General features: G+C 38.7%; 1 protein-coding gene across 5 annotated transcripts in view; it reads left to right on the forward strand.

Moving 5' to 3' along the window:
* Positions 1 to 12,306, forward strand: part of rbfox3a (RNA binding fox-1 homolog 3a) — a 245,591-nt gene that overhangs the window by 52,715 nt on the left and 180,570 nt on the right. The gene's annotated exons all lie outside the window — the stretch shown is intronic.

Below are 12,306 nucleotides of genomic sequence, written 5' to 3' on the forward strand. Positions count from 1 at the left end.
GTTAACAGCAAGATTCTGAGCGTCTTATTTTGTTTTCATAGCGCCCAGCGCGTTGCAGAGATTTGGGGTGTATTACGCCAAAGCAGAGAGAAAGGTCATAATCTGCTTGCATCAGCTCTTTAATGGTAATTTTGCTTCAAGACTGCTGTTATTGCTGATGATGATAATCATCATTACCATTATGAGCAGTTGGATATTTGCTGCTTGGCTGTTTACACCATGAAGAAAATCACTGGGGCATAATGCAGAATGATAGCTGTGTTATGTAATCAACTAATATAGAACATTAAAATATTATTACATTATTTTTGGGCCAAAGGTTGTTTCGCACAACGCAAGTTTAACAATGGAAGATGAAAAGTCGAGCGCTTTAAAAGGACTTGTTCTGGATCGAAAAATTGAAGCTTTTGTTGAATACTAAAGAACCGGGATTAAGTGTTGTTCTTTTGAAGAGACGTTTCCGTTAAGTGCTTATATATCACCTACACTCCCGAGTGGTAACACAAATCCAATCAGGATTTACCGATCCAAACTGACAGATGGGGGAAACATGGCTAAAAAGAGTTAGAGAAGAACACTGGAAAAATCAATACATCAGGTTTTACAAATAAACTCAAAGTTAGTCTGTTTTCAAATAAATTGTTGATGGCCGTTTAAGTCATGAATACAGTAAAATTAGGGTGACCAAACATCCCCTTTTGTCCTGTCCGCACGTCCACGGGCGTTTTAAAAATTCATGAAAATGTCTGGTTTTCATTGTTTTTCTCGGGATCAATTAACATTGGTTAAATTTGACTGACACTTTGTGGCAAATGGGAGGCGGAGTGCACCCTGTTACCGGCGTATGTGACCTATGCCATGACTTAGACATGGATAGCAGGATATAACCCGGAAAAGAAGGTAACATTTTAGCTCACCGGTAGCACTCTGCGCTCCCTAACCGAAGATATGGTTGCCACACGTGTTCGATCTCTGAGATGGGTAATGGGTGTAGTATCTCAAGGCTGGGTGTCGGTTTTTATTTATTTATTTGTTAAATAAAACTACAAAAGTAAGCAAAATTGTTGGTAATCTTCCTTGAAAAACACAAAAACTGAAAAGAATAAAATAACTGACAACTGGGTGACTCAAATTTGCCAAAGCGCCTATTGGCAAGACACAAATGTCCTTTAGTCAGTTTATTTACAACTAAAGATTTTTGGCAAATCTCATCAGTTTGTCATGTTGACAAACACCAAAAATTACACACAGTAAGAAAAGATGTGAAACTGCCCTTTTTTTATTTTGACTGCCATCGTCTCAAATTCCAAAATTGCTCATGATCAAAGGTTGCAGGTCAACAGCGTAGAAAATAAGCTGCAGTAATTTGTAAAACGGCAAAATGAAGATGAGCCATCAAGAGAGCATTACACTGAGCAGGCAGAGGGCTGACTCAATACGCTTACTGCAGCACATCAGGGCCACACCGCATCAGCCTTTGGATCAAGTCATTGTCTGTATGGATGATGCTGATGTCAGTACCTTTTTCATTGGCAGCGGTGTAATGGAGAATTGTATGACTGTGTTTATATGTAATGTTTATATACCAAAAACATCCTTCTCAACTCACTTAAATAATCACATAAATCAGCAGTGTAGCACTTATCTTTATTATTTGAACATGGAACGTTAGACAATGACCAATGTCCTGGCAGGCAATTTCGTTTAAAATCAAAAGCTAATGGAATAGGAATTGTTCGTTATACAAGTATGAACTTATTGTTGCTGATGTTCAAAATAAAGTTTGACTACGTAAAAGCACAAATGCCATGCTTAGCTTTGTGATGAGTTGTCTCTATGACTTCTGATGGATATAAATCAGAATTAAATGTATGTGAGTCGATTTGCTTCACTGCACCTCTTCCTTAGTGCTACAAAATTTGCATATGACAGCATTCTTGAGTTTATGTACAGGGGCACACAATCTCCTGCCAAGTCATATTGTTGGCAGAAAAAAAATTGTGTACAAAACCTCCAGGCCCAATGCAACCTGTTTGCAACCTTTATAAAAGAAGCTCCAATGCATTCACATTAACACCAATGTATATGCAAATTTAGCAATTGGTGATGTGTCCATGTACCACACAGCCAGCCTCTACCTCTATTTTTAGAGTTTAAAGGCATTTGTCATCTTAAAGGTTCTCTCTTTTTTTCTCATTTGAGAGCTATGTAGCCTAACCAAGAAGCCAAGACCCAGCCCACTGTTACACAGGCACAAACAGGCGAGGTATGCCCTGTAAGCCCGTGTATATGGGGTGGTATAATTTGTGAATAAAAACATGTAATGGGCCCTTTTTTTGTACCCAGCGCAGGTCAAACACAAAGTGCAGTCGAACTGCGCACTCACACAAGGGCCATTTCTTCCATACCATACTGAAGCCTGATTGCCTCCCTCCCCTGTCCCTCTGCGGCCCGCACTCACATTATTCTAACCAAACCGTGGTTTGGCCCATTTGCCTCTGAAATATACGTCATCATGTTGATTCACGCAAGAAGAAGACGTCATCATAAGGGGACTGCACTTTGTCATCAGACCAACGTGAGCCTTTTGCTGCCATTTCTTTGCTAGGGATACTCTGGTGGTTGTATGGTCAACAGTTCAGGTCGCTCACTATATACGTCGCACGTGATGTCACGGTTACGTTCCATTCATGTGCGGCCAACCGTACTATTCTCTGGCCCTCCTCTCTCAATCGTGCTAAACTGGGGATCCGAACCGTACTCAGGTGCGGATCGATTGTGCTCAAACTACCGGACTTTAGCAGCAAGCGTGCTTGGGCACGGTACAATGGCCCTAGAGTGAGTGCGCCATAACTATGTGTATGGGTGGATTTCTTTCTTTTGGTCGTTTTGCTTGACTCGTACAGATGGAATAATACATTTTGCCCAGTTGTGCGGCGTTGTGAGATGGAACAGAGCCAACTCCTGGCCAATTGAAGCGGCTCCCCTCAAAAGCCCTCAACATTGCGGAAACAGAAATAGACTCGCTGAGGTCCGTGCATGAAATTGGCGTGCACAAAGTGCATTTATGCATGTTAACTGCAAGGTCTCCCTTTGCGTATGATGATAGTCAGCCTCGCATGTGATGCGGACAATTGAGACTGCCTTTTTAGACTGCCCCATGTTACATCAATGTGTAACCCCACCCAAGTTGTGATGCATGATCAGGATGGTGTGCCCCACACACTTGTCCTGTTTATAAATGAAGTACGATGATATCCACCACACATCCACGGAGTGCCAAATCTATCTTCCTGTGTATCGATCAAATCCCCCAAAATCGCGTTACACCACCTGCACCACTACTTAGACCTACTTGCGAGTCTAAAATCCTGTCTACTTTTTGTCAACAAACTGCGAGATGTGGTGAGGGCGGGGCAGCTGCGTCGACTGGAATGAATGTAGTCTCAACCACGGTATACTAGACCTGCACCGGCAGAAAAATGAAGGCACACCTGTTTTTAAGCCGAGCGCACGGTCGCCTCTTAAGGTCTCTTTTAAGAATGGAGTTTGATGTCTCTTATTATCAATGCTTATTTTCCCTCACTTACTGTAAGTTTTTTAGTGCTTTGGTATTTCAACGACATGGATGGTGTTTTTGTTGTTGTTGGCTGATATGTAAATTATACAATTGTTTCAACTAAACTAGGGCGACTAAACATCTTCTATTGCCTGAACATACCCACTTCTTTAAAAAATGTCTGGTCCATTTGTATGTGTATGTGACCGACGCCAAATGTCATCTTGACACGAGTGGAGGGACTTAGGGCAGCTACAAGCAAATGTTTTATGATACATGAGTGCCAGAGAAAACTGCTTGCTATGAAATTGGATAGAATCTGAATAAACTATATAATGCAATACAACTATAATTCAAGCAATATGATATCCTGTTCATTTGTCCGTATTTCATCGCCGTTAGTGAAGTCGCCAGACCAAGAAGTGAGATACCTTTCTGGTTGAACATACAGCAGCCATTTTGTCCCTGAGCTTTCAAATAAAGCACTGAGCTTGCCAGTGGGCTCACTTGGAGTACTCTGGGCTACCAAACCGTAGAGTGTGGGTTTGAACCCTGATGTTGCCGGCAATATTCTGTAGCTTGAGAAGTACCTCTTGGGGCAAAAAGTTTGGACAATATGTCATTATTTATTCCTTTCTCTAGCAAAAAAAAGGAAAGTTATGTTTTTTGTTTTATTAATTTCTACTCATTTAGTAGAAGCATATGTTAAAATGGTTATAACGGACGGCATCTTTGAGGAAACTTTTAAGTATCTCGAGGTCAAGCCGAATGTCTTCTTTTTTTTTGGTCATCAAAAAATGGTCACTGTACACTAAATGGGCTAGCTTTTGCCAGTTTTTACAGTTTACATTTATAGGCAGTGAAATAGTTAATGTGGCAGCTTATCTCAGTGGTTGTATTGACTGTAACAGTGATGTGGGGGTTGGTGGTTGGTGTTTGAGGGCCAAAGTTGCTGAGCCAGGCTAGTATTCAATCCTCATCCACCCTCCCTCTCTGCTGCCTGCCTGTCTCACAGAGCTTTATTGCAAACAAAGACATCACGTGAAACTATGCTTGATGCTAAGTATTGGAAGATGCCCATATAAAAATATAAATACAAATATTTTTTTCATTTAATTAAAAATAAAATAAAAACTTAGTCGTTGTCTTTCACCATTTTAGGCTTGTTCATCAATTTCCAACAAGTTCTGTCCAACCATGTTGGCTCTGTCCTCCCCCTCCCTTTCCCTCATGTTCACGTTCTCCCCTCTGCATCTTTCCGCTCTCCACCTCGTCCCCTCTGCACTTGTTCTTCCCTGTTGCAAGATTCCGTGCTACCGCTCAGTGTGGTTAACTCCGGCTTTTCCGACCCCCCCTTGTATCTCCTGCCGTCTTCACCTGGGAGCACTACAAGAAGAAAGTCTCACACGTGCCTCCCTCGTAAAACACTGCTGCCAAACTGAAGCTGCTCTGGACGATAATAGGAAGCAGAGGGAGGAGGCAGGTAAAAAGAAAAAAGTAGAGAGGTTGGAAAGTTGCGAAGAGGAGATAGAAGAGAGGCAAAGCGGGGATACAGTAGCAACGCCTTAGAGCACTTTCCCCCTTTTTGCCTCTCTCCGTATTGTTCTTTCTCCTTCCGTCCCCCTTTGGCAAAGAAGAGGCTGTGTTTTTAGTGGAGAGGAGGCAGCTTGAGGTTTTCTGCAGCAACTCTGAGAGGCGAGAACAGTCAGCGGGAACGAGAGACCGACTGTCTTCAGGGGCAGCGGGACACATAAAAGGGACTTTATAACTTGGCTACATATCCACAAACACAGGGGCAATTAACTGGTTGTCAGCAGACGGCGCTGCCAAAAATTACATTCCGGAGAGAGGCGAAAAACGTGAAAGGACTGAGGAAGTAAGACTAACACTGCAAGACAGGATAGACAAAGTTTGACCAAGAGAGAGGAAAAGGGGGAGAGAAAAAAAGAAGACCTCTGGCCTCGCCACTTTCTTTGCAAGTCTTGAATCCTTTGGTGTTCCGTCCTCTCTCAGCTGAGATGATGATGTATTTCTGGGTGAGTACTGAGGCCTTGTGGGTCACACTCATGAAATGCAACACTGTGTGCACCACTCGCTTTGATTTGACTCTAATCACAGCTCTTTGTGCCTGCTTGATCAAAAGTTGTGTGTGCTTATTGATCTTTCCTGCTCTCTCATTAAGAACATGCACATTCAAAGGAGGTTGCATCTGATAGTCCACCATTTTTATTGACAACTACAGCCTTATCGTATGTTTGTTGTCATATCAAGACCAGTACTGTCATTTACATTGTGGTCTTAGATTTGTGTGTAGGTTTGAAAATGTTATAAACTGAATGGTAGATATGTCATATTCTAAAAGAGCAAGTTACTCTCCTCAGTTCTTGAAAATTCTACTGTACATCCGTCTTTTCCTTTGCACAAACTTCATATCTTACACTGAGTGAAACTGGTCCTGCTTGTGGAATAAGTCACATGTAAAGCCAAAGAAAAATCTTTTTTATTTTACTTAGCTGAGGTCTTTGTCGTTTAAGACAGATTTCCACAGCACAGCAGATCTTCCTTTTAAAGCTATAGCATAAATAGTGGTCTTCTGTACTCCTTTTTCAAAACAAAAACAAAACACCAAGACGAAAACATTCAAGCTAAAATGTTCTTGTACAGTATATCTGCTGACACAGCAAATAACTGCAGACAATCACTGACTAAAAAGTGGAGATAAATCTCGCAGCTGCTTGTTATTTGCATGGATGGGTGCATTCTGATTATGTTGCATGTTGTTACAGAGCCTTGAATACTCCTAAAGTCTCAACATTTTGAGAGAAATTACCTCTTTGGGCAAATATAATTAATGAAATATGTTTTAGGTTGTGCTGTTAGATCATTTGAACATGTAAATATATCAGTTGCATTATAATTATATGAATGGGCGTGGTAAAGAGGAAAAACCTAACGGCAATATCAATTTTTAGAGCCCATGACTGGCAGGGGCTACAGAAAATAGCTTTATTGAGTCAACTTTTTTTTTTTTCGTGGGTCCCAAAACCCTTCCAGCACTCCAGATCATATGTTTCACACTAAGAACACACTCATGTATTTAATTAATTTATTAACTAATTTATTTATTTAGGTTCTTAACACTTTGGGAGATTGAATAGTGTGAATTTGTTACTTTATGTTTAGTACACTGTATTTTCAATGCAGCATGTCTGCCATGTTTATAGAGTGAGTTACGGGATATTGGGGAGTGCTGGAAACTGGTTTATAATAAGTTCTTTATTAATATTCTATTTCTGAACAATTTAATTGCAAATCTCATTCCATTAAGTTCATTACAATTTTCAAGTAACATTATTGGTCAATTTTGTTGTGCGGCCTTAATATTTATTCCAAACAGACTGTACATGTTTTTTATATTTTTTATTGAGTAGCAACCAGTGTTGTTATTAAATTGAGGAGTAATGTAAAAGATTAGTGTATTCACTACATTGAAAAATAAGAGAACCTTTTTATTAGCTATTATGTAATAAACAGCAGCACCACGGAGGGCTTTTTAAATGGTTTTGACATTCAGGTTACCAAGTAATTACGAACTGCTGTGAGTGTAAGGGGCACTTATGTCCTGCAGTGCAGCAAGCATAATATGACATGTTCACTCAGGACTACTTAATTGCCTTGGGCTCACATGTAAAGACTCTTAAACTATAATAAATATAAAATATATATATATAAAATATGAACAAAATATTGACACAAAATATATATATTTACTGTAAAGAACACTTGTAAGGTGATGGAATTAATGTTGATATTTGCACCAAATTATCTTTTTGTCTTTCTGACTCCTTCTGGATGGAAAGCATATAACATTGCCAACAAAAAGGTTTCCAAGTTAAAAATGTACATTATCGAGTATCGTTGAACCTCTGGAATCAAACGACCCCAAGGATTGTTGCACCAAATTTAATAATTTCCTGAAAATTTAATACAATTTGCACATAATTTGATAAAAACAAATATGTAATAAAACCCAACAATTTAATGTTTTCACCAATAATGTAATAAACTCTGCATTATTATATGATATCAATTGTATCAATTGTAATCAAGTGGGTGGAGCTTACTTTGATTAACTCTCTGCAGAGTTGGTTTCACACTAGATAAATAAGCTCTGTCAAATAACTCATGATAATAACAATAACACTTAATCAATAACACTGACCTCCATTTAATTTTCACAGACTTAAAAATACACTTTGTTTGGGGGTTGAAATAAACGGAAACATTTAACACCAAAATTTCAACATCCCAATTTTTACTTTGATTGTAAATAACAGTCTTAGATTCTCAAAACACTCAATGTAGAACTTTGGACTGAAAATAATCATATGCCAAGTTTTAAGAAAAGAAGACACCTGAAAATGTAATAAGTCCCAAATAATGTCATAAGATATTATTACATCATCGGTAAAAATGTGTTTACAATAACAGTCAGGTTTGCATTATTGTTGAAATTACTAGATTATTTTTGATCGAGTTAAATGAAAATCACTTTACATTTTCAGACGGTTTTACATTTTCAGTAAATAAATATATTATAGGGTTCTAGAAGGATAAAGAGCTCAACATTTTACCAAAACATTCAGGAATACCCCTAATGTCACAAAATAGTGGGGTTTTTTGGCCAATATTCCTCAGCATACCTCTTGAAACCTCAGTTTAGCAAGCATCATTTCAAAATAATGACAACCCCCAACCAGGGCTTTAAAAGTTACTCATATTTTAAGCCTCCTTACAAATTTGTTATTGCTTTGATGATGTTCATTTGCTGTGATTGTTTCCAAAACTCAAGTGTTCTGAAACAGCTTGTGTTCAACCTTAGCAGTTCCGTTTTCCTGACGCTTTCCTGCCAACAAAAGCAAATGATGTCCCACCAATTTGAACATACAGTGCATACATGACTCAGTTATCTTCAAATGTAAAGCAATGTCGGGGTAAAACTACATATTCACAAATCAATAATATGACCTCAGTCTGCAAATATTCAGCAAGTAGCTTCTATAAAGAAAGAAGCACACTGTCAGATGTCTTTTGTCTCTCCTTTTATAAAACCTCAAAAGCTTAGCGCAAAAAGAGATATGCACATTCCTCATTCAGTTTGCTCCAGGCAGTTTTAAGCGTTATTCTATTAGCAGGGTTATTAAATATCATGTGGATTAGCAGATGCACACTGTGTGAGCACGGGTGTGAGTTGGAGCGGTAGCTGTCATGGGATTCGAGTGTCGACATGATATTAGAGGATTTAGCTGGAATTGCGTTGAGAAGTTTTTATTGACGTGCACTGAAAAACACCTGTAGCGAGCGTGTGAAGAAGGCCGATGTAGCGAATGCCTTCTGCATGCGTTTCCGAGGCTATCTGGATACAGGGAGACCTTGCAAGTCAAGTGTTTGCGTTTCCAGTCGTTTGACTGCTGAAGCAAACCTCGAGGCTTTGGCTTATTGATCTAATGCTAGCTTTGCATTGTGATTCAGTGAAGTCCCTAGCTATTGGTTGCTTTTTTTGCTTTGAGTCTTAGCCCTTAAACGCAACTCCGAATGAAGAAAGATACCATTTATTTTCAAATTTATGAACTACAAGTTTTTAAAGTTCTAATCAATCTGAAACATGGCAAATGCGCAAAACCGCCCTCCTGCTTGCTGCTATGCCGCATTTAACAAAGTGATGATAAAAGAACATCTGTTTTGCAGCAAATTGTGTTAATTTTCCAAGCCAGCACATCTGTGGCTACCTTTATAATTTATTTAAGATGGTATTATTTAAGAAGACAGGAGGAGAGGTAAAAACAAAAAGGTCAGTCAAGTAAACATTTGAAATAGTTTGAGTTGAAAATAATTGCAAGATGTTCATGAGCATGTAGTAGCTAATTGCACATGCAGCTTGATTCATGTGTTCTGTGAAAGAAAGCATATATATATATATATATATATATATATATCACTTAAGAATTGTACAGGCAGTAATAACTTAATACATATAGAGTTACATTTCTGATACTGTCGTTAATAAATCTCATGTTGTGTTTTTACAAAATCGTTATTAACCTTTGTATATATATATATATATATGAATAAACATAATAATTATAATAATAATAATAAAATGAAATAAAATAGAAATGAAAATGCTAAAAAAAAAAATGAAACAAACTGAAACTTCATTTTACATATTTATTTTTTGTATAATTGTTTGGCCATACAGAAGAAGGAAATTCGAACAGTCATTTGGGAATTGTGTTTTTTCGATTTCAAATACTGCATATTTATCAAAAAAAAAAAAGTTAATACTAAAACTAATAATAACTGAAGAAGAAGGAAGCATTAAAAAAACACACAAAAAACAAATAACTAACAAACTTGCTCTAAAAACTAACTTAATTTAAAAAATAAATAAATAAATAATAATAATGAAATAAAATTACTGCAATGAAAATCCCAAACTATTATAACCCTGCTATGTACCACTAACTGGCAATATTTCTGCAAGATTTCCTTTCTTCAGTCACATAAATATTACAATAAACCAAAGAAGATTTCTTTCAAAATACGAAATGCTCATTGAAAATGTATTATTATCGTCGTCAAATCGCAACATCATGTATCCCTCTTCTGGTTTGTGTTTCTTTCAGTTTTCCTTTATCTTGCTGTCCTCCTTTTTTTTCGCTATGTTTCCTCCACTCTATCTCCCTTGGCCCGGTGTGCCGTACTGCAGTTAATGATGGGGAGTCTGGTGCTGGTGGCTGTCTGCAGATATGAAGCATGCAGGGCCCTTTGATACTGAGGCAGCAAGCAAGTGCAGTTGACATTAGCAATTCCTCTTCATCACTACTCCTTATTGACTCTCTCGCCCTCCCGCTCCTTCTCTCACATACACAAACTACAAATAAACACAGCCATATGTATACAGTAGGTATACAGTAGAAAGATGCAAATGCACAGAAGTGGGTGAGCCAGGTTAGTGTAAATATATACAAACGATTACACGCAAAGCTAAATACACACTTATTCTACTTACACAAACAGTTCACTACAAAGCAAAATCTAAATGCACTCGAGTGTACTGAGTTTGCTGTGATCCCTTTGGTACATCTCTGACAACAGTAACAGATGAAAGTACTTCCATCCATCCTTTCAGAGACTCCCAAAAGGAACAAAGACCTCTAGTCCGAAGGATGTAAGGGCGATAATAGGGGCCGGAAGAAAAGAAACACAGCAAGTAGCCGGAACTAATGAACAGGTACATCAAGAGTGGATGTGGAGACAGGAAACAGAAAAAGCAAAGACGAGAAAAAAAAAAGATTATGTGAGGAAGGGAGCTTATTGAGGGCAGGTCGGGATCCTGGTGCTTACCAGGGACACGGAAAGGGAAAAAGGGAGAAGGTGATGACCGGGATGTTTTCCTTCCCCTCGTTTGTACCCGTGGGGTCATTAGTGTTAATAATTCATGCTGGACATGGAGGAATGGCCACTGCTCAAGAGGAGGGAGAGGAAAAATAAAAGAGCAACAACGATGAGTATAGAAGAAAACTGCAGATGCTTCTCCCCTCCCTTCTGCTCTTCTCAGTGTGCCTATGAGCTGATAAATAATTGAGTGTGCTGAGCAGGGGACTGCATGGATTAGAGGAGCAGAGGGAACGGGAGGCCTGTTGGAGCCCTAGACAGTGAAATGAGTGCCTGCTCTTGAATAGAGATTACCTCCTTTCAACTCTTCTTCTCCTTGTACCATTCTTGACCCCCTTCAGTGGTTCTACCTTCACGGCAGAGGTAGGGCTTCCCAAATCTCAGGCTGTTTCCGATGAAACCCCACTCGATCCCAATTACGCACACTTGACTTGAGCTTGTCTTGGAGTACGAGAGTGAGTAGCATTGAGTCCTAAAAGGGAGTGTTCATATTTAGAATTTGGCTCTCTAGTGACGTCCAAACTGCAGAATGAAAAAAGTCAATAGCATTGCAGTCTGATCAGAGAGTTTACCGTCCCAGTTGTCAGGAAGAGGTTTTAGACTTCATGAAGGACTTCATTGCAAGGATAGCGATTCTGACACCTTAGCAGAAATGTAGAAGGACCAGATATTAGTGTTGTAGTTTTACAGACCTCTTTTAGGGTCTCGTCTCGGAATTGAAGGCATTTTTACTTGGTCTTGTCTCGGACAAGGCAGAATCAGGATTTTTGATTAAGTCCGGTCAAGACCAGGCCAATGCTATACTGTGATCAGCGAGAAATGCAAAAAGCAGGTGCTGTGCTGCCTTCACGGTGTCGCCCTGCATACAGTGTGTTTATTTTTTTAATCACTTAATTTAATATAAGCATTATTCCTGATATTTCCTTCAAATTTGTTCTTGTTGCAAATGTATGAAAAAGAAAGATACTGGACATTATGTTCAGTTTTTTTTCTTCTTTCTTATCAGTCTCAAGCTCCAAAAGTCTTGGTCTTGCCTCGATACTTTCTCGTCCTGATAATGTCTTGGTCTCAATTGTTGTGGTATTGACTACAACACTAGCAGATGATACAGTATTAACTTGTATGACTGCCATGATTTTGGAACAATAAAATGCTTTTGTTTTACATTATTAATTACTCATTGCAGGTTGTCTCACAAAACAAAGATATTTTTCTACTATTTGGCCTGTCATTTACATGACAGCGCAGATTTAGAGCATTAAAAAGTAGTCTTTTAAAAATCTCTGACC

Source organism: Vanacampus margaritifer, chromosome 18, assembly GCF_051991255.1.
Source record: "Vanacampus margaritifer isolate UIUO_Vmar chromosome 18, RoL_Vmar_1.0, whole genome shotgun sequence".
Lineage (NCBI taxonomy): Eukaryota > Metazoa > Chordata > Actinopteri > Syngnathiformes > Syngnathidae > Vanacampus > Vanacampus margaritifer.